The 22,644-nt window shown below is 35.5% G+C and overlaps 1 protein-coding gene across 2 annotated transcripts in view; it reads left to right on the plus strand.

The window, feature by feature from the left end:
- Nucleotides 1-22,644, plus strand: part of LOC141398470 (atrial natriuretic peptide receptor 2) — a 513,388-nt gene that overhangs the window by 55,421 nt on the left and 435,323 nt on the right. The window contains exon 1 of one of the 2 annotated variants that reach the window (XM_073975761.1): nucleotides 7,602-7,705. The exons of the other annotated variant lie outside the window; for it this stretch is intronic. The gene's annotated coding sequence lies outside the window, so the exon portion shown is untranslated. Of the gene's footprint in view, nucleotides 1-7,601; nucleotides 7,706-22,644 lie in introns of those variants that run through there. 2 annotated transcript variants of the gene reach the window in all.

Raw genomic sequence — 22,644 nt, forward strand, 5'->3', positions numbered from 1 at the left:
ACATCAAAGTGATGGCTTTGGTACAGGCACATCCTCCTGTGAAGACCAGCAAGGTAATTTGGTAACTGATACAGAAAGTGTGCTCAGGATATGGAAAGAACATTTTTCCAAACAGTTGGTATCCAATAGTAGCGAAGACGGAGAAGATACCACATATCCAATCCCAGAAGATGGTATTAAATGTATACCGCCCAGCCAAGATGAGCTAAAGACAGCAATAAACCGGCTGAAGAATAATAAGGCAGCAGGAGCCGATGGCTTACCAGCCGAGCTGTTCATAACCGGAGGCGACACACTGATAAGGTGTATTCATCAGCTAGATAGCACCATCTGGCAGGAAGAACGAGTACCCGACGATTGGAACCTGAGTATCCTGTGCCCCGTCCACAAGAAAGGAGATAAGACTGTATGCTCTAACTATAGGGGCATAAGTCTTCTCCCTATTGCCTATAAGATAGTGTCAGGGATAATGTGCGAACGACAAAAACCTATGGTCAACGAGATAATTGGGCCATACCAATGCGGCTTTAGACCTGGCAAGTCCACCATTGAGCTGGTATTGGGAGAAGACCCAAGAGATGCAGATCGACATCTACTACCTTTTTGTCGATTATAAAGCAGCCTTCGACAGCCCACTGCGTTCAAAGCTATGTATGTGAAGCCATGTCTGAATTTGGTATCCCTGCAAAGCTCAATCGGTTTTGTAAAATGACTCTAGGTTTCAGACAAGGAGACAGCCTTTCGTGTGATCTCTTCAATATCCTGCTGGAAAAGGTTATACGAGAGGCAAATGCCAAAAGAAGTGGCACAATCTACACCAATAGCCACATGTTACTTGCTTATGCTGATGATATAGACATCATGGGACGATCAGTTAAAGAAGTAACCGATACCTTTATGAAGGTCGAAGGAGAATCTGCCAAAGTGGGTCTGGCGGTGAACGGCGAAAAAACCAAATTGATGGTGTCGACGCGCAAACATCCATAGAGCTCGGACCTACTGTGGAAATTGGTACCTATAATTTTGAGGTAGTTAAAGACTGCGTCTACCTCGGCACTGCCATAAACACAACAAACAACATCAGTAGTGAAATAAGAAGAAGAATTGTATTGGCCAACAGATGCTACTATGGTTTAAATAAACTGGAGACTGAATTTCCCTACTGTTGGGCCAAAGATATTCTTCTTTCCAATTTTGGCATTAAAATCGCCTATTATAATTTTAATGTCACGGGCAGGGCAACGATCATAAGTTTCTTCTACGCGCTCGTAAAATATATCTTTGTCTGTTCGTCCTTGTCTTTAGTGGGAGTATGAGCGCAAATAAAGCTGATGTTGAAGAATTTTTCTTTTAATCGAATTGCAGCGAGTCTTTCATTCACTGGGTTGAAGCTGTAGACCAGATGTTTTAACCTCCGACCAACTACAAATCCGCAAACAAACTCTTGCTTTGGGTCATGGCAGCTATAATACAGTGCGTCACCTTTAGGTGTTGTTGTGACGTCATTCCCAATCCATCGTATTTCCTCTATGGAAGTAATATCGGCCATGTACTTTTCGAGTACATCTGCCAATGCCTCTATAAAGAGTGCGAACATCCCAGGTGAAGATTCGCAGATCGTGGTCCTTAAAACGTTTGCGGGGGTCGTCAACTTTAGAGGGATTTGTTTTTCTTTTCTTTTGTTTTTTCATAGTAGGCTGATTTTTTCTAGAGGAGGGTTACTAACCCGGCGCCCAAATCCAAGTTTTTTTAACGTTCTTATGGGTGAACGCGCGGCTCATTTTAGCTCACTACCTTTAACGGGTGTTAAAGGCAGCTAACCCAGGTGACACCACGGGGAACATATGTTCATGCCCTGCTGAACTTAACTCTTCTTTACTTGTTTTTTGATTTGTCTCATCTATGAACATTGTAGTTTCAGAATCCGCAAAATCTTCCCAGATGTAAGCACCTTGCATTTGCAGTTAGATTAGGAGCACCGTGTATGGCTTTAAAGGCTTTCTGATGTCCTTGTGTAAATTGATGGCCTTCTGAAGTTCTTCCAAAATAGAAGATATTCTGCAAAATAGAAGATATTTATAGAGAAAATAGGGGACTTTTTTGAGCTCTTCTATAAAAGGAATGCCTTTTGAATCACGGCCTCCTTAACTAGAAACACCCACAACCCCTACAACTCTGCTGCCACCAACATACATATTTTTCAATATTATTTTTTTTCTACGTTGCAAGCAATCACAGCGACCATCCATTGTGTGTTTTATTGGCTGTCGCAACCCACAACCAAATGCCGTTAATTGTTTTTCCATTTCATTCTCAAATATTGTTTTTCAATTTGTTTTAATTATGAATTTCATTCAATTGTCGTAAATTTATTTTTAGTCATCGTTGATTTATTTTTAAAATAAAGCATAGAAAAAATCCCAGAAAGCAATTTCTATTTACCAGACTTTATCAATCATTTGTTCGAATAGGAATCTCGGAGGGAGGGTGGGAAGTAGCAACGAAATAACAGTCACACTCAAATCGACAGAATGACAAAGTCAATAGGTTTTTGTTGGCATTTTAGGGTAAACATTAGACAAACCAATGGGGAGATAAGATTAAAATTGTTGAAGAAGTAAAATAAAATCAACAACAACAACAACAACAAAAAGAAGAATAACACTCATGTAAATTGAAATATTTTGAGAGTACAACAACAATGCAAATAATGACATGGCATACATACATACAAACATATGTACTTGTACATCAGAGGTACATGTAGTCACTTCATGTTAACATGAAGCTCTTAAAGACAAAGACAGTTTTGAGATAGTTTTATTTTTAATTTATTTGTAAGTAGTTTTCCATTACAATTCCACAACAAAAACAACTCCAGTAACAACAATTTGACAAATGACCCTAAATGTTGGGATTTGGGTTGAGATTAACAAAAACTGAATTATTTAAAACTAGATTTGTAAGTCACACTCCATGGTACTTTGTTTTTATCAACTATGGTACATCATTTTAAATCGCATTGCACACACCATTTAAGCCATTTGGTCCATGAACACATCCATACTCCACTTTTTTTTTCTTTGTCTCATTCTCTGCTCACATCATCTGACACTGTCAACAAACATTTATTGGATACTTTTATGAACTCTGTCTGCATTCCATTAACAACAGCACACAAAATGCATTTTTATGCCTTTATGCATAGCCGTGCAGTAGTGTTGGTAATGGAGCCATGTCAGACAGGATTCTCACAACTGCAGCAATTTTAACCATTCCACAAAAAAAGAGAAGAACAAAAAAAGGTAGAGGCGCCCCCATCCTACCTCACCATAAACAATGTTATTACCATTTCAATATGCCTCAACACTAAGCCCACTCCCCCGTATAAATGTTTACAAGCTTTAATAATCTCAATGAATACGTAGCTTATAAACAGAACACGTACTACTCGTTGTTGTGGTATTTGCCAACATTCGTTCGTTTACGTTTTTAAATGCTATTCAAACAAGTGGGGGAGGGGGGATGCCATCCAGCAATGTAAAGATAATAAAAAAGTACGGAAATAGTGTTTATCGAGATAACTGTTTATGGTTCAGGAGGAAGTATTTATTAGGAAATACATAGATATTATTGAGGTTAACATGAACATAAACAAGTAGCAGATTTTTGAGATAGGCAGAAAAAAGAGAGCAAATGTGGAGCCTTTTATAGGGAGAAAGCCTATATAGACACGGCCTATTACTGAGGTTCTTCTATAGACAGAAGACCCCCTGAAGCTCATGTATAGATAGGCCTTTTGAAGCTCTTCTATAAAAGAAGACCTTCTGAGACCTTTCTATAGATAGACGATTTTTGAAGCTCTTCTATAGATAGTAGATCGATATATCAAAAATCTTCTGAAGTATTTTTATAGATAAAACATCTTTTGGAATAGTTAGGTTAGGTTGAAAAGATGGGTGATACAAGATCACCACATGTCCGTTTGGACATACACTTAAACCATGCGGAGGCCTGTTGTGCGCTCTAATTTGTGGTCAGGATGAGGTTGTGCATTAGATTATAAGAATTTATTAGCTTAATTCCTAATTATTTTAATTGACGTCAGTTTACGATCTCTGTCCTATTGACATAGTCTCTTAAATTGTTGAACTCGATTGTCCTAATTTGCTCGAGTCCTTGTATTATGTCGCTGGGATATAGCCCCCATATATATCTTTTCCCGATTTTGCTATAACTCGGTCAATTTTAAGGGGTTATCCCTATTTTTCAATTTCAAAAAATCTAAAAAAAAAATTATTGGCCTGTACATCAAAGGTAGTGTAGAGTGTGCCGTAAAAAACTTCAAGTCGATCGGAGCAATATTGGCTAATATATGCACTTTCAAAGTGGAGAATCCGTAGTGGTTTGTCTATTTAGGCGTACTTTATTGGTTTATTATACCACTTCTTTTTGCATAATTTTAATGTACCTCACAATGGCTACCTGTTGGGAGTTCCCTAAATGAATTCTATTAAATTCTAATCCATATGTCGAGGTAGAAGCCATAAAGAAGGAATGAAGGAGGAAGCCGCCTTCGAAGTTTAGTAAAAAGTAACAAAAACCTTGGAGGCAAAGGAATGTTGACAGGAAAATTGATTGACAAGCTCAATGTCTACTATGGACTGGCAATTCAACGCCATTCGAATTCAATTCACGATGTGCATGAGGCAATATGGGCGACATTTGATCATTACAGTTCAAGCGATACAAATCCACGTCACGAGAGATGTCCAACCGGTGAAGACTCGTGGTGTTTATATCAAGGGGCTCGGGCAAGAAAAGAGGCTTTCATACACGATTACAGACCACTTCCATCAAATGTTTTGGATGGCATTAGACCTATATACAACGATCTAAATAAAGAGTCTTTACTCGAAAGATGCTTCGGCGGCTTCAATCAAAATAGGAACGAAAGCTTCAATCAACTTATTTGGAAAATTTGCCCCAAAATCCTTTCAAGTGGAGCACTCATTGTAAATTTAGCAGCTTACATTGCGATTGGTCTTTTTAACGTAGGTACAAAATCATTGTTATTTTATTTGAGATCGGAGTGAGCTGTGGACAAAACGCACACGAATATACTAAAAAAATCGACCTGGCACTGGCAGAGAGACGTGCGGACGAGTGCACTCGTGAAGGAAGAATGTTGCGAAAGGCAACACCAAATTTCCATTTTACAAGCTGCATCGTCGGCGGAATAGCTCCTGTATGGACCATGAATAGATGACTCCTTGTAATTTTACCAAAAATACATTTTTTATTCATGTAAACCGAAATAAAAACTTAAAACGCGTTTTCTCGAAATGCCATTTTTGAAGTCGGTGCCAACGATAGCTCGAAAACGGATAGACCGATCTTCGTATATTTTGGTGAGCTTTATAAATTTCTTTCATCCATGCCTTCTAACGATAACTATTGGAAGGAATGGCTATGTCTGTGATGGGCCCCGAATTTGAGGTTAAGGTCACTCTCTCATACGCCTGTAGCACTCACATATTTAGTAGTCTTTGCCGTCTTTAATGCAACGCTCTATTTTTATACTTCATACTTCTCCAGTCTGCTCCCGCTGCTTTGTATGGTGACAAACTCATAATGGCTTGCTTGACAATCGAGTTGTCGATTTCATTGTGCTTCTTCTGATATATGAAGGTTTTCTTCACTCCGAAGTGTCGTTATGTTTACCAAAGACCTCGAGCATGCGTTCCGTCTCGAGTTGCAGCCATACACCGGACGTATACTACCGCTTTGGTCAGGTGAGGAATTTCATCAATCACCAGCCAATTTGCCAAAGAGTATCTAAACTACTGACTACCTCCCCGAGAGCGGCCTAAGCTCACTGCTGACTATTTTTATTGGTCCACTTCCTAGAAGTGTGTAATCCAATATTTATTGTCATTGACCGTGTTTTCGATAACCTTCTAATGATCTTTGGGTAGTCTACCGGACCTTCATCTAGTGTCGATCACCGCATAGCAACGTTCGTCCTTGCCGTTTGGCCACCTTGGCATAAGTAGATGGCGTCTCCGCTAAGGTTTCCGTGGTCATCCTCCTCTGTTTTTGTTGTAAGTTTTGCGATACCCTCGCTTCCTTCTTCTATCATCTTGTGGACATCCTCCTTATTGGGGTTTTTATTTCGCTATTGCTATCGTATTCGGATTCAGGTTCGCACCCAGTCTCTGATGGTTGGGTCAAGTTAAATCTCTCCCTAATGTTGTGTGCTTGTAGACGTACCTTCGACCACAGATGCCAAGGCACCCACATCTGTGGAAGATGTTTGCGCACAATCGCTTAATGACGATGTGACACGCATGCAGATCACTGCACAGATGCACTGTTTTCGATTTAGGGGAACACCCCCGCTATCGTACCACTCTACCCCAGACTGGTCATGTTACAAGTGATTTTCCCTATCCGCCGGTGGAGACGGCAAACACAATCGGGGAGGGTAATATTAGTCATAGTCGGGGGTTCTACAGCTTTTTGGTGAAGGGAGATTTTGTTCGGAAATATTGAAAACACGGTAATGACAAGAAATTATAAGGATCCACCCTCTCTGAACATCCCTTCCACTCTCAGAACTTCCACCCTACGAACCACATCCTGCGAACAACCCCATTCCTCACTTCCAACCTCCGAACCACCCCATTCCGAACTTCCACCCTCCGAACTTCGACCCTTGCGAACAACTCCATTCCGAACTTTCAGGCTCCGAACAACACCCTCCGAACTACCCACAAATCACTTAGACTAAACTCCATCCCCTCTCAACTTCCCTTCCCCAACTTCCATCCTCAAAACGTCCACCCTGCGAACCACACCCTTCTGAACTTTCACCCTGCGAACAGCCCCATTCCGAACTTCCAACCTCCGAACCAACCCATTCAGAACTTCCAACCTCTGTGACTACTTTGTAGCAGAACTACTTCTACTGAAAATAATATTTTTTATTGAAAAGAAAACTTTGGATTTTGTTTTGGGTGTCAGAAAGTTTTGGTATAGAAATGAAAAAATTGTTTTGGGGATTCGACTTTTGGCTTTCGGTTGGAATAGAACAATTTTAAATAAAATAATTATTTGAAGAAAATATTTTTTTTTGGAATGAGAAGGGAATTCTAACTCCTTTGAAAGGATTCCCGAAATACAACTGCCTCCGAGAATTGAATAATAAATATCCTAAAAAAAGGATTCTGTCTTTATTTTGAATCCTGATTGAAGTCAACAACAATAAATCAGTTTAGGATTCCTGCCTTACAATAATTTGAATTTGAGGATGGCACATCCTATATCCTTCAAAAAGGATTCTTTTTTTAATATCTTCTTGCAACGGATTTCTGAATATTTTTTATATGGAGAATTAGTCAAAGCCTAGTCAATTTTTATTCAAACCATTGGAGAACATATTCTTAGAATTTCAATAACCTGTATGCGAAAGCTATATGATCATTTTGAGAATTTATATTTATGAAGAAGCTACCATAATAACAAGTTTGGATTCAAATTACGTGATCCAGAGAAGAATACAGGAATTTAGTATTATAATCTTTAAATTTCTATCATTTAACTAATGGATTTTTTCATACTTCCGATTTTTATTATAAACAATTATGTCTGCTGAACTACGATCAACAAGCGCTTGTCGACGCAGCATCAATTTTTAATCATTGTGAGTATTAAATGAACATAACTGTATTTGTAATCTATTACACATAATCTAAAATATATTCACTGTTTTACCTGTAAAAACTTAAGAATTTTATACCCATACAACATTTCCATGTTATAAATATTTAGATAATATCCTAGATCTTCTGTGTACTAGATTTATTAATCATAGTCGGTTATCTGATTGTCATCTATACATTTTATTGTTTTTTTTTTTTTTAAATATAATTTGATTTGAAAATTAAGATATTGGTGATGACGGTTTTTGCAAATTAAGTTCAGCTAATAGTTCCACGAAGTTGAGGACATGACCATTTAAAATGATTAGTGGGCTGACAGAAACACAGTCGGCAAGGTTGGGTGGGTCATCCGAAGTCTATGTAGAATCAACAACACCTTAGATTCTAATGATCATTTATATTAGTTTTGTCCATCGCTGCGTATGATTAATATATAGCTACCAAAAATTTTAATTTTACTGTAACTGGTTGAGGCCTATTCCTTCAGACAAGAACACCCCCCAAACACTGAGCACGGCCGGAATAATTGGTAGCATTGGTCAAGAAGGAATAGGGACTCGTGAGGATCGTTACACCTCCGAAAAACACTCCCCGAACCACCTCACAAATCACTTAGAATAAACTCTATTTTAGAGTTTTTTATTTTATTTTTTCTTAATTTTTATTTAATTTTTCTATTTTATTTTATTTTTATTTTATTTTTCTTTTATCTTTATTTTACTTTTATTTATTTATTTTTTTATTTTTCTTTTATTTTTATTTTGTTTTTACTTTATTTTTATTTTATTTTATTTTTATTTTTATTTTTATTTTTATTTTTATTTTTATTTTTATTTTTATTTTTATTTTTATTTTTATTTTTATTTTTATTTTTCTTTTATTTTTATTTTATTTTATTTTATTTTATTTTATTTTATTTTATTTTATTTTATTTTATTTTATTTTATTTTATTTTATTTTATTTTATTTTATTTTTATTTTATTTTTATTTTAGTTTTATTTTATTTTATTTTAATTTATTTTTATTTTATTTTTATTTTATTTTATTTTTATTTTATTTTTATTTATTTTTATTTTATTTTTATTTTATTTTACTTTTTTATTTTTATTTTATTTTTATTATATTTTTATTTTATTTTATTTTTATTCTAATTTTATTTTATTTTTTTATCATATTTTTATTTTATTTTTATTTTAATTATGTTTTTTTTATTTTATTTATTTTTATTTTATTTTACTTTTTTTATTTAATTTTTATCATATTTTATTTATGTTTATTTTCATTTTATTTTATTTTTATTTGATTTTGTTTTATTTTTTTTTATTTTTATCATATTTTTATTTTATTTTATTTTATTTTATTTTAGTTTATTTTATTTTTATTTTATTTTTTTTTTATTTTATTTTATTTAATTTTATTTAATTTTATTTTATTTTATTTTTATTTTTTTTTATTTTATTTTATTTTATTTTATTTTATTTTTATTTTATTTTAATTTATTTTATTTTTATTTTCTTCTTATTTTATTTTATTTTTTTTTTTTTTTGTTTTTTTTTAATTTTTTTTCATTATTCAATTTTAATAACACCAGTTTCTTTTCACTCTTGTTCTCGCGTCCCATTTTTACATGTCATAATTATTATTTTCCAAGTAGAAAATAATGCAAAGATAATAAAATGTTCTGTGGAACAAATAGCATCCACACTTTGCAAGAGAACGGAGAGACTTAGCAAGATGGCGGAAAAATTAAGCAAGAGAGCACAACCACTTTGCGAAAGAGAACAGTGATAGTCAAACTTGCTAAATACAAAGAGAAACTGAAAAGTAATTTTGTGGAACCAAAAAAAAATTATCACTTTTCAAAATAGCTACTTTTTGATAAGTACAAAGTGAAAAGTGATAACTTGTTTCGTGGAATAGGGCCCAAATACCCTTTAGTCATGTAAAACTTCTTTACAAGTAGTTTCTTAAACCACTCCATTCGGACTCGACAATAAACAGGAGGTATACTCATTGACATGAGAGAGACTTATCTCTTTTCCCTTTCGCGATGTTTGTGGAACAATTATTTAATTTAATTTAAACTCCCATTTCTGATATAGGAAAATATTTCAACATAAACAAAATACAGGGCTGATCTTCATGGCGAAAAAAAATATGAACAAATTTTCTAAAATAATTGCAGCTGAATATAATGTTCTCCCCATCTTTTATAATTTACTAGCGGACCCGGCGAACTTCGTCTCGCTATTAAGGAATAAAATTTCATACAAAAACTCAATTTTCGATTTTTCCAATTTTCCGACTTTTCCAGAGATATTTTCCAAAATTTTCTTCCGTAAAGACCTTCTCCTCGAAAATACGAATAACTGACAAAAAATTTACAGAAATCGGCCTAGCCGTTCTCATTTTATGAATTACTATACATTTTTTACACCATTTTTATATATATAGAAGATTAATATAATTACGATAATTAATCATAACGAAATATAGAGTAATGGGATTTTACTGAAAGGGCATAACAGAAACGCATTTTTATTTTAACAAGTCCTCGGTATACCAGTGTTAATTTTTGGAACAAAAAGTAGTCATTCATTTCTACTTTTGCTTTACTTATCGTCAGAATAGAAATGTCTGTTTTGTGCAGTGAAGCTAAAAAAGAGACCTCTTCACAAAAATAGAAAAATCAAATTAATTTCCTTTTGAGTGTTGTCATCAATCACGACTATTATTTGCATACCTTTTGGAGTCTTATCGCCGCTTGAATTTATTTTTAAATATTTTTTCTCCGAGTAAGAAGAAGAGACAACTTTGTATAACAAAAAGGCACTTCACAGAACTACAAAAATATCAGAAAAAAAAATAGTGGAAGCAAAGCAAACATCATTCATTATAGAACCTTTCAAATTTTGTGACACTGACATTGTGCGATACACGACATACATAAATATTTATATATGTATGTTTCCGGCGGCCCCCGTTCCTTGTTACTACTTCCAGTTGACAAGTTTCGAAATCTATAACAAACTTTATTTGAATTGAAATCGATAATAAGTTATCTGTGAATGTTATTGTCAATCTATTTTTAGATTGCCTCCTCAGTTGTCTCAAAGTGTCTAAAGTGTGGAGAAGTGACAAGGGGCACAACTTGTTGTCATCTATCGTTGGGAATTGTTGAATTTCAATTACGAGTCTTCCTAACGTCTGCAGTTCAACAAAAATCACTGCATTAGGTGGGGGTGTTGCTTGAGAGAGGGGTAAATGTTAAGAACCCTCAAGACAACACAAGTTCTCTGCAGGAAATCTAGAATAGACATCGCCATGCACACTCACATGTTTCGCCACCACCACAACTGATATGTGACAATGTCACCACCAAAGTTAGATCAATCATTAACGGTTGTGTTTTGCTTAATTTTGAAATATAAATCGGAAAGCTATTACTGATAAGTTTCGTAGTTTGTTTGATACTACCGAAGACACTGACCGAAAATAAACGGCTTTTGATGTGTTACGCTTATGATGTGATTTGGTCAAATTCGAAGATTTGTGGATTTTAATGGAAAGCAAGTAAACAATTGTTAAGTTCAGGCCGAACTTTTTATATCCTTCACCAAAAGATATTCTGAACTAAAATTAAATCGTTAAGTTCAGGCCGAACTTTTTATACAATCCACCATAAAATATTCTGAATAAAAATGAAATAATTAGTTTCCTTCCTGTTCACAATTTTAGGTTAATACCCCAAATACCTAAATTAGGTCGGAAAAAGTATCTGAAAATGTTTTCAATCGGACGGTAACTTTATATGGGACCTATATCAAAGTGTGGACCTATGTTGAAAATTTTTGGTGGAAACGTGGAAACTTGTGGCCACTGGGAACCTTCAAATTTATCAAAATACCTAAAATCGGAATGTACCGTTATAGGGGGTGAGCTATGTTGACAATTTTATGTGGAGAATTTTCATGACTACAATCCTCAAAATACCGAAAATCGGGAGGTGCCGTTCTATGGGGTCTATACCAAAACATTAACCTATGTTTCCAATTTTTGTTGGAAAAGTTTTGTGATCACGGGCAACCTCATTTACCTTCATTTAGTTAAAATCCTCAAAATATCTAAAATCTAGAGCTACCATTATATGGGGGCTATATATGGACCTATGTTGTCAATTTCTTGTGGAGAATTTGCGTCACTGCAACGAATTTTAAATGTCAAATTACGGGTAGTTCTGCCAACAAAAGGGGGATAAATCCCTCAAAATATCGAAAATCCTGAGCTATCGTTATATGGGGACTATACCAAAACATGGAACTATGTTGGCAATTTTTTGGAGAAGTTTTGCGTTTTTTTTTTTTTTTTTGAATAGCTAAAATCTTCAAAATACCGAAAATCAGGAGGTACCGTTATACTAAAAACGTGAGTCTATATAGCCCATCTTCGAATTTGAAATGCCTATGGCAAAAAGAGACTCGGGTACAACAATATAACGTCCTAACTCAATTATTGTGGACGCTGGAGTGATTACAACATACGGCCATGTCTTTTCAGGACATATATTTTTCAGTTATGTGGTGATGTCTCCTCTGAGTCCAGATTTTAAAATTCTGCAACCTGGACTGGCTACGTCGATATAGAATTAAGGAACAGGTGAGTGGGTTTTATGTGGGCAGTTAAGCAGATACAGCGTATCGTGCGGTCCCAATCCACATGCAGGGCATGTGTTGGGTATCGTGCTGTCAATTCGGTAAAAAAAAAACGAATTGAGAAGGCTGCATCGTCCACATCTTAATTTAGCAGTCTGTGTTTGCCTTCACAGTTGGTTTTCTTCTCGCACGTCATGCACATTATACCTTTGAACTGCCTGTACAAGTGCATCAATGTGGATGCAGTCCCAGTCCGCCAAATAGGCTCATTGCTCTTGAGCAGCGATGAGAGAATTTGCATTTATATTACGAAGATCACTCCTGACATGCCTGTATGGGGGAATCCAGTCCACACAATTGCGGCAGTTATGCCCACGGCGCACAGTGGTTCAGAACCGTTTGCTCCTGGTATAGAGAAGGTATTGGCAGACTCTGTAAAAAAGAGTTTAATTTTTTTTCCAAAATTGAAAAAAATTCTACTTAGGTTTTCATAAAACTCATATAACTCTTAAAAAACTCATATATTAAAAAATGTTCATTTGTGTGAAAAAACTATAATTTATATGGGAAAAGGTATGCAAAAGACACACATTTTCCCATGTAATTTAAAAAAATTTACAAAAGTGGTAAACGGACGGAACGGGATAGGTACAAAAGTATATATCAGCTGAAAGAGGACACTCTCAAGGATCATTCTGTGAAAACGGAAATTTGTTCCATGCTGTTCCCTGAAAGTTCGAGTATACTAAACTTGGAATTTCATTAAAATTTAGTACCTGAGGAAAAATAAAATAGCACACTTCGTGTAAACGCTACGGTAACTTTTAAAACCGACTCGTAAAGGCAACAATCTTACTTACCTAACACAAAACAATGAACACCAGAAATTTGCACGTCACGCCCACACCATGCAATATTTTAATCTAATTTTTTGCTTTCCTTACTTTCAATATGTTTACTATCGAATTTCATAAAGAAATTAACAATCGGAGACAACAAAAAATGGGGGTTTTGGTCAGCAAAATCGATTTCTGAAGATGGTCCACTGATGTACAGAGGACTCTACAAAGAGATATTCTGTTGTTAAAAGACCTCAAAAGGGGTTTTATGTCTTTAGAAGACCTGAATAAGAGATATTTTTCTACAGGAGATCTCAAGAGGAGATCTTCTGTCTATAGAATACGTTATCTTAAGGTCTTCTGTCTAGAGAAGACCACAAAAAGTAATGTCCTAGCTATGAGAGTTGTATAGTTCACGAACGAACTAGTTCGATTGAACGATTCGTTGAACTAGGTCAGTCAATATAGTTCATTATAGTTCAATGAACTATGTTTTCTTATTTTATGATCAACGCTGTATAAGTGTGATCTAGTTCAGTACTGCATACGTCGTATAAAACGTAGCCATCTTCTAAATGAGAACGGCTAACGAAGCAACAGAGTAATGGCAACGATTTGCATGTGATAAACTTTGCGTATCCATTTAGTTACAAGCAAATGTGTTTTTACGAGGGCGGTTCGGAAACTTCTTAGCCTATCAATGAAAGAGAATAGTTAGTTTTTCAAAAATATTTTTATTTTTCAATATAATCTCCTGAGACTTCAATGCACTTAGTCCAACGCTTTTCTAGCAATTCTATCCCTTGATTAAAATAGTTTTCCTCAAGGTCTTCAAAATAGTGGTTTACAACTGTAATTGCATCTTCATTTGAGGTAAAACGCTTGCCAGCAAGGAATTTTTTTAGATCTGGGAACAAGTAAAAGTCACTGGGAGCTAAATCAGGAGAATAAGGTGGGTGGTCAAGCAACTCGTACTTTAATTCGTTGATTTTAGCCATTGTTAAAACACTCTTGTGCGCTGGTGCGTTGTCTTGATGAAATTTTTTTTTTGTTGTAAGCCAGGACGTTTTTCTAGAATTTGTACATTTAATTGATCCAAAAGGTTGCAATAGTACTCTGAATTTATTGTTTTACCCTTTTGCAGATAGTCAATCAATAAAATACCTTTGAAGTCCCAAAAAACCGTTGCCATAACCTTACCAGCCGATTTAATTGTTTTTGCCTTCTTTGGGGCACTTCCTCCAGCTTCAGTCCATTGTTTGAATTGTTCTTTTGTCTCTGGAGTATAGTGGTGGATCCATGTCTCACCAACAGTTATGAAACGACGCTTAAAATCCATTTTATTTCGCTTAAAACGATCCAAACAAGCTTGAGAAATGTTCATTCTTATGCGTTTTTGATCGACTGTTAACAAATGCGGCACCCATCTTGCAGAAAGCTTTTTCATCTGTAGTTCTTCATGCAAAATTATTAGCAATTTCACGCACTTTTATTCGTCGATCATTTAATACCATATCATGCACTTTGGCTACAATTTCTGTTGTTGTTGCTGTTTTTGGACGTCCACTACGTGGTTCATCTTCAATGCTTGTACGACCACGTTTAAATTCAGCAACCCAATTTGTTACTGTTGCATATGAAGGAGCACTTTCACCTAACACATTCACCATATCATTATGAATTTCTTGTCCCGATAAACATTTTTCATGTAAATATTTAATGACAGCACGCATTTCTAATTTTTCCATTGTAAAAAAATTGCGGATGCATCTTTTTTGAACACCTGTTTCTATATGAAGGAGGTGCCAGATCGAAAAAATTTAACATGTGTTCATAACAGAGATGGAAGTTTCCAAAACACTTAACTTTTTTCTGTTTATACCGCGCTTTTTGTGCTAGGCTAAGAAGTTTCCGAACTGCCCTCGTATGTGGCAAGCTTTGAAATGCTGAAACAGTTAACAACAGTTTTTTTGAGCGTTATTTAATATCGAGTGTACATCAAATTAAAATATGTCTTCAAAAACAAAATCCGGCCCAGTTTGGCTACATTTCAAAGAAGCTGGTTTCCAAAGAGCCACTTGCAACTATTCTTAAACATCGTTGAGCATTGCTGGAAGGTCTCATGGCAATCTCAACCGGCATATGAAGATAAAACATCCCCTGACTCCATTGATACCTGAAAGACAAGAGACATTCTCATTTGCACATGATGTGGAAACAACAAACGTTGAATCTGGTATGCAGAAAGATTTTATGTCAACAATCCCACGAGTTAGAAGTCAACAGCAACATATAACACAGTACATCCGGATACCGGTACCTATACGTAAATTGGAGGAACTTGACAGCCAAGTTTGGAGAATGGTTGCTAAAGGACACCAAGCACTAAAAATATTCGAAGAGCTAGAGTTTAAAAAATTAATACAACTAGTGTCCAATTGATGTAGGGGATGAAACATACCAAGGAACGGTCCTAACATGGTCCTTTAACTTGGCAAAGCCCAGGATTTATCTTGGTCCCTCTTTCATCTCAAGTGGACACTAACCTCCCTATGGTGTCAACTGGGGAGCTGCCTTCAACACCCGTTAAAGGTAGCGAGCTAAAATGTGCAGCGCGTTCACCCATAAGAACGTTAAAAATTTGGGTTTGGGCGTAGGGATAGTAACCCTCCCCTAGAAAAAAGCAGCCTACTATGAAAAAATAAAAGAAAAAAACCCTCTAAAGTTGACGACCCCGCAAACGTTTTAATGTCCATGATCTGCGAATCTGTACCTGGAATGTTCGCACTCTTTATGGAGAAGGTGCAGTTGACAGATGTACTTGAAAAGTACAAGGCCGACATAACTGCCATGTAGGAAATACGATACGTCACAACAACATCTAAAGATGACCCACTATATTATAGCTGCCATGACACAAAGCATGAGTTTGGTTGCGGATTTGTAGTTAGTGGGAGTTTAAAACATCTGGTCTCCCGCTTCACCCCACTGAATGTAAGACTTGATACAATACGAATAAAAGCAAAGTTCTTCAACATTAGCTTTATCTGCACTAATGCTCCAACCGAAGACAAAGACGAACAGACCAAAGATATATTCTACTAGCGCTTAGAAGAAACATATGACCGTTGTCCTGCCCATGACATTAAAATTATTCTAGGCGATTTTAATGCGAATATTGCAAAGTAGAATATCTTTGGCCACACAGTCGGGAAATTCAGTTTCCATAGTGAAACATCGAACAATGGAAAGAGGCTGATAGACTTCGCAGCGGCAAAAAAAACAGGGTAGTTAGCAGTACCAGATTTAAGCATCTCGATATTCATAAGGGCACCTGGCTGTCTTTAGATCAAAGAACAAGTAATCAAATTGATCATGTTGTGATAGATGTAAGACATTCATCGAGTGTGTTGGATGTGCGATCGATCCGAGGAGCCAACATTGTTGCAGCAAAGGTACGTAACAGACACAACGCGGAAGTTGGACATCGGTAAGCTGCAATCACAACAGATAGCCACAGCATATTCCACTCAACCGGCCCGATTGCTTAAGCAAATCACTCCTCGTCCCGATAATATATCAGCAGAATTGCAAATTATTGCCCACTCCATGCAAACAACCGCAAAATCCGTACTTGGCTTCCAGAGACCTCCACCAAGGAACCCATGGTATGACCAGGAGTGTCGTGCTGCTACTGAAGAGAAAAATGCGGCATATAGGGCTACTCTACAATCAGCTGCAACGCGTAGCGCACGAGAGAGCTATCGGGAGAAAAGGAGAGAGGAGAAACGTCTTTTCCCAAGGAAAAAAGGAGAGGTGGAAAAGGGAAAAACCGAAAGGAGCCAAAATTAAGACCGTTAATTCTACCAAAGCGTGAAACATCAAACTGATGGCTTTGGTACAGGCACATCCTCCTGTAGGGACCAAAAAGGTAATTTGGTAACTGATACAGATAGTGTGCTAAGGATATGGAAAGAGCATTTTTCCAAACTGTTGGTATCCAATAGTATTGAAGACGACGAAGATACCACAGATCCAATTCCAGAAGATGGTATTGAATGTATACCCCCCGGCCAAAATGTAAAGACATGTAAAGGCAGGAATAAACCGTCTGAAGAATACTAAGGCAGCTGGAGCCGATGGCCTACCAGCCGAGCTGTTCAAAACCGGAGGCGACACGCTGATAAGGTGTATGTATCAGCTAGTTAGCACCATCAGGAAGGAAGAACGAGTACCCGGCGACTGGAATCTGTAGTGCGATTCTCTAACACAATTTTGAGTTAACGACAAAAGTCGGTAAAATTAAAACGCAAAATTATGAATGAAAAGTTCAAATAAAAGTTGACAAAGCTCTTGCTATCCGTAGAACTTCACGACTACTTTTTATTCGTCGCTAACTTACCGAAAAACATCGGTAATTACCGAGATTATAAGCATTTTAATTTTAACGACAATTGTCGGTAACTCAAACAAGTAAACAAGTATCAGTCGGCTTTGCCGACAGATATATACCCTCAGCCAATGTATTCAAGGTCTTTTCAGAATTGTGTGGCCTTTTTTGGACATTTGAACTTGCCGACAAAAATGTGGATTAGGAATTAACTGCACTAAGACACAAATGTTGAACTTTTGTGGGGAGGTACCCTTAGGAAGGACCGATATGGGCCATTTTACATCAAAGTGATTCGAGAGCAGGTCTTAAAGTGAACTTATCCGAAATTTTGTGTGAGAGGTACCAGAAGGAGTATACAAATATAGTCCATATTCGAACCTGATCTATATCTGGTAGATATATTAGGATGTGCATAGCATGGATAACATCGATCACTCCTTTCAAGAGTTATCGTGCGGACAATTTTTCCGAACATTTTTGAACTTCTGTGGGGGAGGTACCTGAAGGAGTGGACCGACATAGCTTATCTTCGAAATTAAACTATGCATGGAGAAAATATTACGTAGGCCAAATTTTGGACCGAATCGACAGATCCGCTCGAGAGTTATCTTGCGCTCTAACCACTACACACGGTGTCATAGGGGTTTTTGAACCTTTCACGCTTTTTTCTCAGAAAGTATGGTTTTGCCCCTGATGAAACTTGTACCGCCGTATGGGGGGCAGTGAATACAAGTTGTTGCAACAAAAATCAAAGCGATTCGAGAGCAGGTCCTAATCTAAACTTATCCGAAATTTTGTGTGGGAGGTACCCGAAAGAGTGGACCGATTGAGCCCATATTGGAACCTCATCTAAGTCTGGTTAAAATTTTACGATGTGCAAAGTATGGACCAAATCGGTTACTTCCTTCAAGAGTTATCGTGCGTGCAAATTTTCCGAACATTTCCGAACTTTTGTGGGCGAGGCACCGAAAGGAGTTTATAAAACCCATCTTCGAACTTAAACGAAGTTTGCACAAAATATTACGACAGCTAAATTTTGGACCGAATCGGTTAATCCGTTCGAGAGTTATTGTGCGCTCCAGCCAGCCAGACGGACGGACGTGGCTAAATCAACTCCAAATTGTCTGAAACACATTTCGTCCAAACACATTTTGCCTCGTTAGCATAAATGCTGAGGGTTGGTACCCAAACAAATACAATTGAGGTATGTCACAAAATGTTGGATCCAAACATATATTTGTTTGCAACCAGTGCCAAACAAATATTTGTTTGTATCCAAACATATTTCTAACATATAACCTGTTTTTAAGATAGCTTTTGCGTAAGAGAGTGTGGACTGTAATTAAAGAGTATATTAGAGAAACCTTCTCTATTGGCGACAGGAAGACACTTATCAAGTAATCAACTCCGGGTTCATGTACTTGTTTAAGCATTACATTTGTAATTCCGTTTTGGCACAACGCTTTTGATGATTTTGCATTTGTGATGACATCTGCAACATCCCACCATGGAGGAACCACGACTGGAAGGGTGTAACACACTCATCTTCGCTCTATCAATCTCAGACTGTTTTAAAAACTACCAGTCAAAAAATATTAGACGCACCTCTTCGGATCTCTCACTGTCACACCATTGAAAGCAGCAGGGGTTCCATCATCCTTCTTTCCTGGATTGGAGAGTATTTTAACCGTTATCCACACTTTACTTAATCCTTAATCCAATGTTGCATTGCATCAGGTGGTTTGGCTCCTTTTCCCGCTTTTTTTTTTTTTTTTTTTTTTTTGTAGTAGTTTATTTTTCTTCATTTTATATACAATACTTACAGACTATAAATAAACCAAAAAAGTTTTACTAATATGTACAAATATTATATAGCCCTAAAAAGGGAACTCAAATAACATATATAATTAATCTTATTTAAAGCTTTTATCGTAATATTTTGTATACATTTTAATAACGTTATTTTATATTTTTATGTAATGAAAAAATTTTAACAAAAACATTACATCTTTAATAGAGAGGATAAAACAAATGTTGAGGTGGTAAAACAAAGAGAAAAGGTGGTTTAGTTGTTAAGCCACCAATACTTATTTATGCTCTTATTAGTTTCAAGTAGATCTTTTTTTGATATACTGGTTTCAAACCGCATATCACCATTCAGTACCAGGTTATTGTCAATGGCTTTTATATTCGATCTCCTAAATAGATGGTAAAAAATAGGGATACCTAAGTTATTTTGTATAAACCCTATATGGTCCAGGTATACGAAAGCTTCCGGGGGTACAAAACCTGTAGCCAAAGAATTTTTAATATAGTTGAAATCAACGTGATAAGGAGCCTTTATTAAGTTATTTGTGTCGCACTCTGTGCTTCTAAGAATGTGATTTCTTATAAGCTTTATTATGAAATTGTCGATTCTTATAATGTTGGAAATATTATATAGTTTTTTATTGGAAACATATTTTGTATAGCCACTTGTAGCAGATCTGTGTAATGACATGCAAACTCTTAGACATTTCCTTTCCAATTTCCTTAACATTTCCATATACGATGGGGATATATTGAACCAAACAGGACAACCATATGATAGGATTGGTCGTATAAGTGATGTGTAAAACAATACTTTTACATTTGGGTCAATGTGTTTTGAATAAAATACATGACTATAGGACATGAACGCTTTTTTCGCTTTTGATATCTGTGTTTTTACATGACCATGGAAGTATAAGAATTTATCTAGGTGAATTCCTAGATATTTTACGACATTTTTGTTCGGTATGTTAAGACCATTAATCGGAGATTTAACAGAAAATGTTTTCCAATTTTTTTTCACATTGGAATTGCATTTTTGCACTGGGGGACGAAAAAGTATCGATTCACATTTGTCGTAATTAATTGACATATTCCAGTCCTTTGCATATTTGACGACCGTATTAAATTTGTGTTGTAGATTATGATTTATCTGATCTATACGTTCATCAGCATGGAAAATAATTATATCATCTGCAAAGCCGATTGAATTTGGTATTATTTGCAGTAGCTCATATATATACATGTTAAATAATATGGGAGCGTTAACAGTACCCTGTTGTAAGCCATTTATGATTTGAAAATTTCTTGAACTCGTCACATCTTGACTATATACTATAAAACATCGTTCGCTTAACATGTTATATAATAGATTTATAAATCTGAAGTCAAAATTGTACCTTTTAATTTTGTAAAGTAAGCCTGGAATCCATATGTTGTCAAAAGCTTTTCGAAAATCTATTAAACAAGCTCCAGTGCACTGAGATTTGTTTAAATTCCATTGTATATTGGATACTAATATATGTGCTGCATTTATTGTAGAGTGGTTATATTTGAACCCGAATTGATTATCATTTATTTTAAGCTGTCCTTCAAGGTGTTTAATTATTTTAGTATTTATACAAACTTCAAAAACTTTACTGATATTAGGTAGGAGGGTAATTGCACGCAGGTCTTGAGGATGGTTAGGGACCTTATTTTTCTTTGGAAGTGTAATTATTTTACCAACTTTCCATTTTTGAGGAAAATATGAATTGTTGATAATGTTATTAAAGACTTTGCAGTATTCAGTTACGATTTGAACTGGTATATTTTTAAGGACTATGTTAGGTATTTTGTCGGTTCCTGAGGAAACTTTACCTTTTAAGTTTCTAAAAATATAGGTTAGATCTTCTTTTAATACAAATATATCTGAATCTATTACACTTGATCTTAGATTGCTTGAAAAATTAACAATTGTTGTTGGATTGTTGTCAAACTCCGATTTTGTTTCTAAAAATCGGGAGAAACTCTCCGTAACATCACTATGTGTTACATTTCCCTCATCTATTTCTTTATTATCATATACAGACTCTAGGTATGCACCTATTATGTCGAGAATTTGAACTCTGTCCCTGACTAAGAACGAATTGGTATTGCTTTCAACTTCTACTGTTGCAGGGTCTATATCTACTCTTTCCAAAAGATTCACTTCAGTTGTTGGTATTTTTAACATTTCGATGTGATCGTTTCTATTTCTATAATGTTTTTTAGCTTCAGAAAACATCTGAAGAGGATCTTTTGGGGTCAGTTTTTTTAATCTTTTCTCGTGATCTTTATTTATTAAAATTTTGATATTGTCCTGGATAAGCTTTTTTATTAATTTCAGTTTCGTTTTTTGAATTTTTAGTTCATTTTCTGATAAATAACTCTGAAATCGGTTGCATCGTTTGATAGTATTGAGGATTTTGTTTTTTTCTTTATGCAGCATGTTAAGAATACACGACTGAAATATATTTGAGTTACCCTTTGATTGCTGTGATGGGATGGTTTCCTTAATAGCTCTTAAAATAATACTATCTAGTATTTCTAAATACATATCTATTTCTTCATTTGAGAGATTTTTGTTGTCGGGTACTTTGTTATTTTGTTCCCAAATATTAAGAATTTTGTCGTGAAATATTCTCCAATTTGCTTTTCTGTAGTTAAATTTGTTTTCATTTACCGCTCGGAAGAATGAAAAAGGTTCTCTTCCGACATTTTTTTGTGCTATTATCTGTATAGCATTGTGATCACTATCATAGGGAATAGTTTGAAGACAATTTGTGGTTGAGTTTAAACCTGCAATATGTATTCGATGATCGGCCAAGCAAACATCAATATACGAATTGCTACGTGGGAACGAAGGCATATTTGAAGCGTACAATTTGCATTTGTAAATAATATGGTTTTCTTCCAACCATGTATTTAAAAGTGTTCCCTTATGATTTGATATCGGGTTGCCCCAAGCTATGTGCTTAGCGTTCAGGTCACCAGCTAGAATATAAAAATTGTGTAAATTGTCCAAGTTTAATGATTCAAAAAGTTTATGAATTTCAGTTTTAAAATAGGAGTCGTTATTACCAGATGGGTAATAAAGGGAAATTATGTAAAGGATTTCCCTAGAGTTTGTTGGAATTTTAATAACACATGCTTCAAGATGTTTAAAAGTGTTAATAGTTGTATTGTTCACAATTTCATATTTGAT

Source organism: Musca autumnalis, unplaced genomic scaffold (assembly GCF_047663935.1).
Source record: "Musca autumnalis isolate F117 unplaced genomic scaffold, ASM4766393v1 scaffold_1, whole genome shotgun sequence".
NCBI lineage: Eukaryota > Metazoa > Arthropoda > Insecta > Diptera > Muscidae > Musca > Musca autumnalis.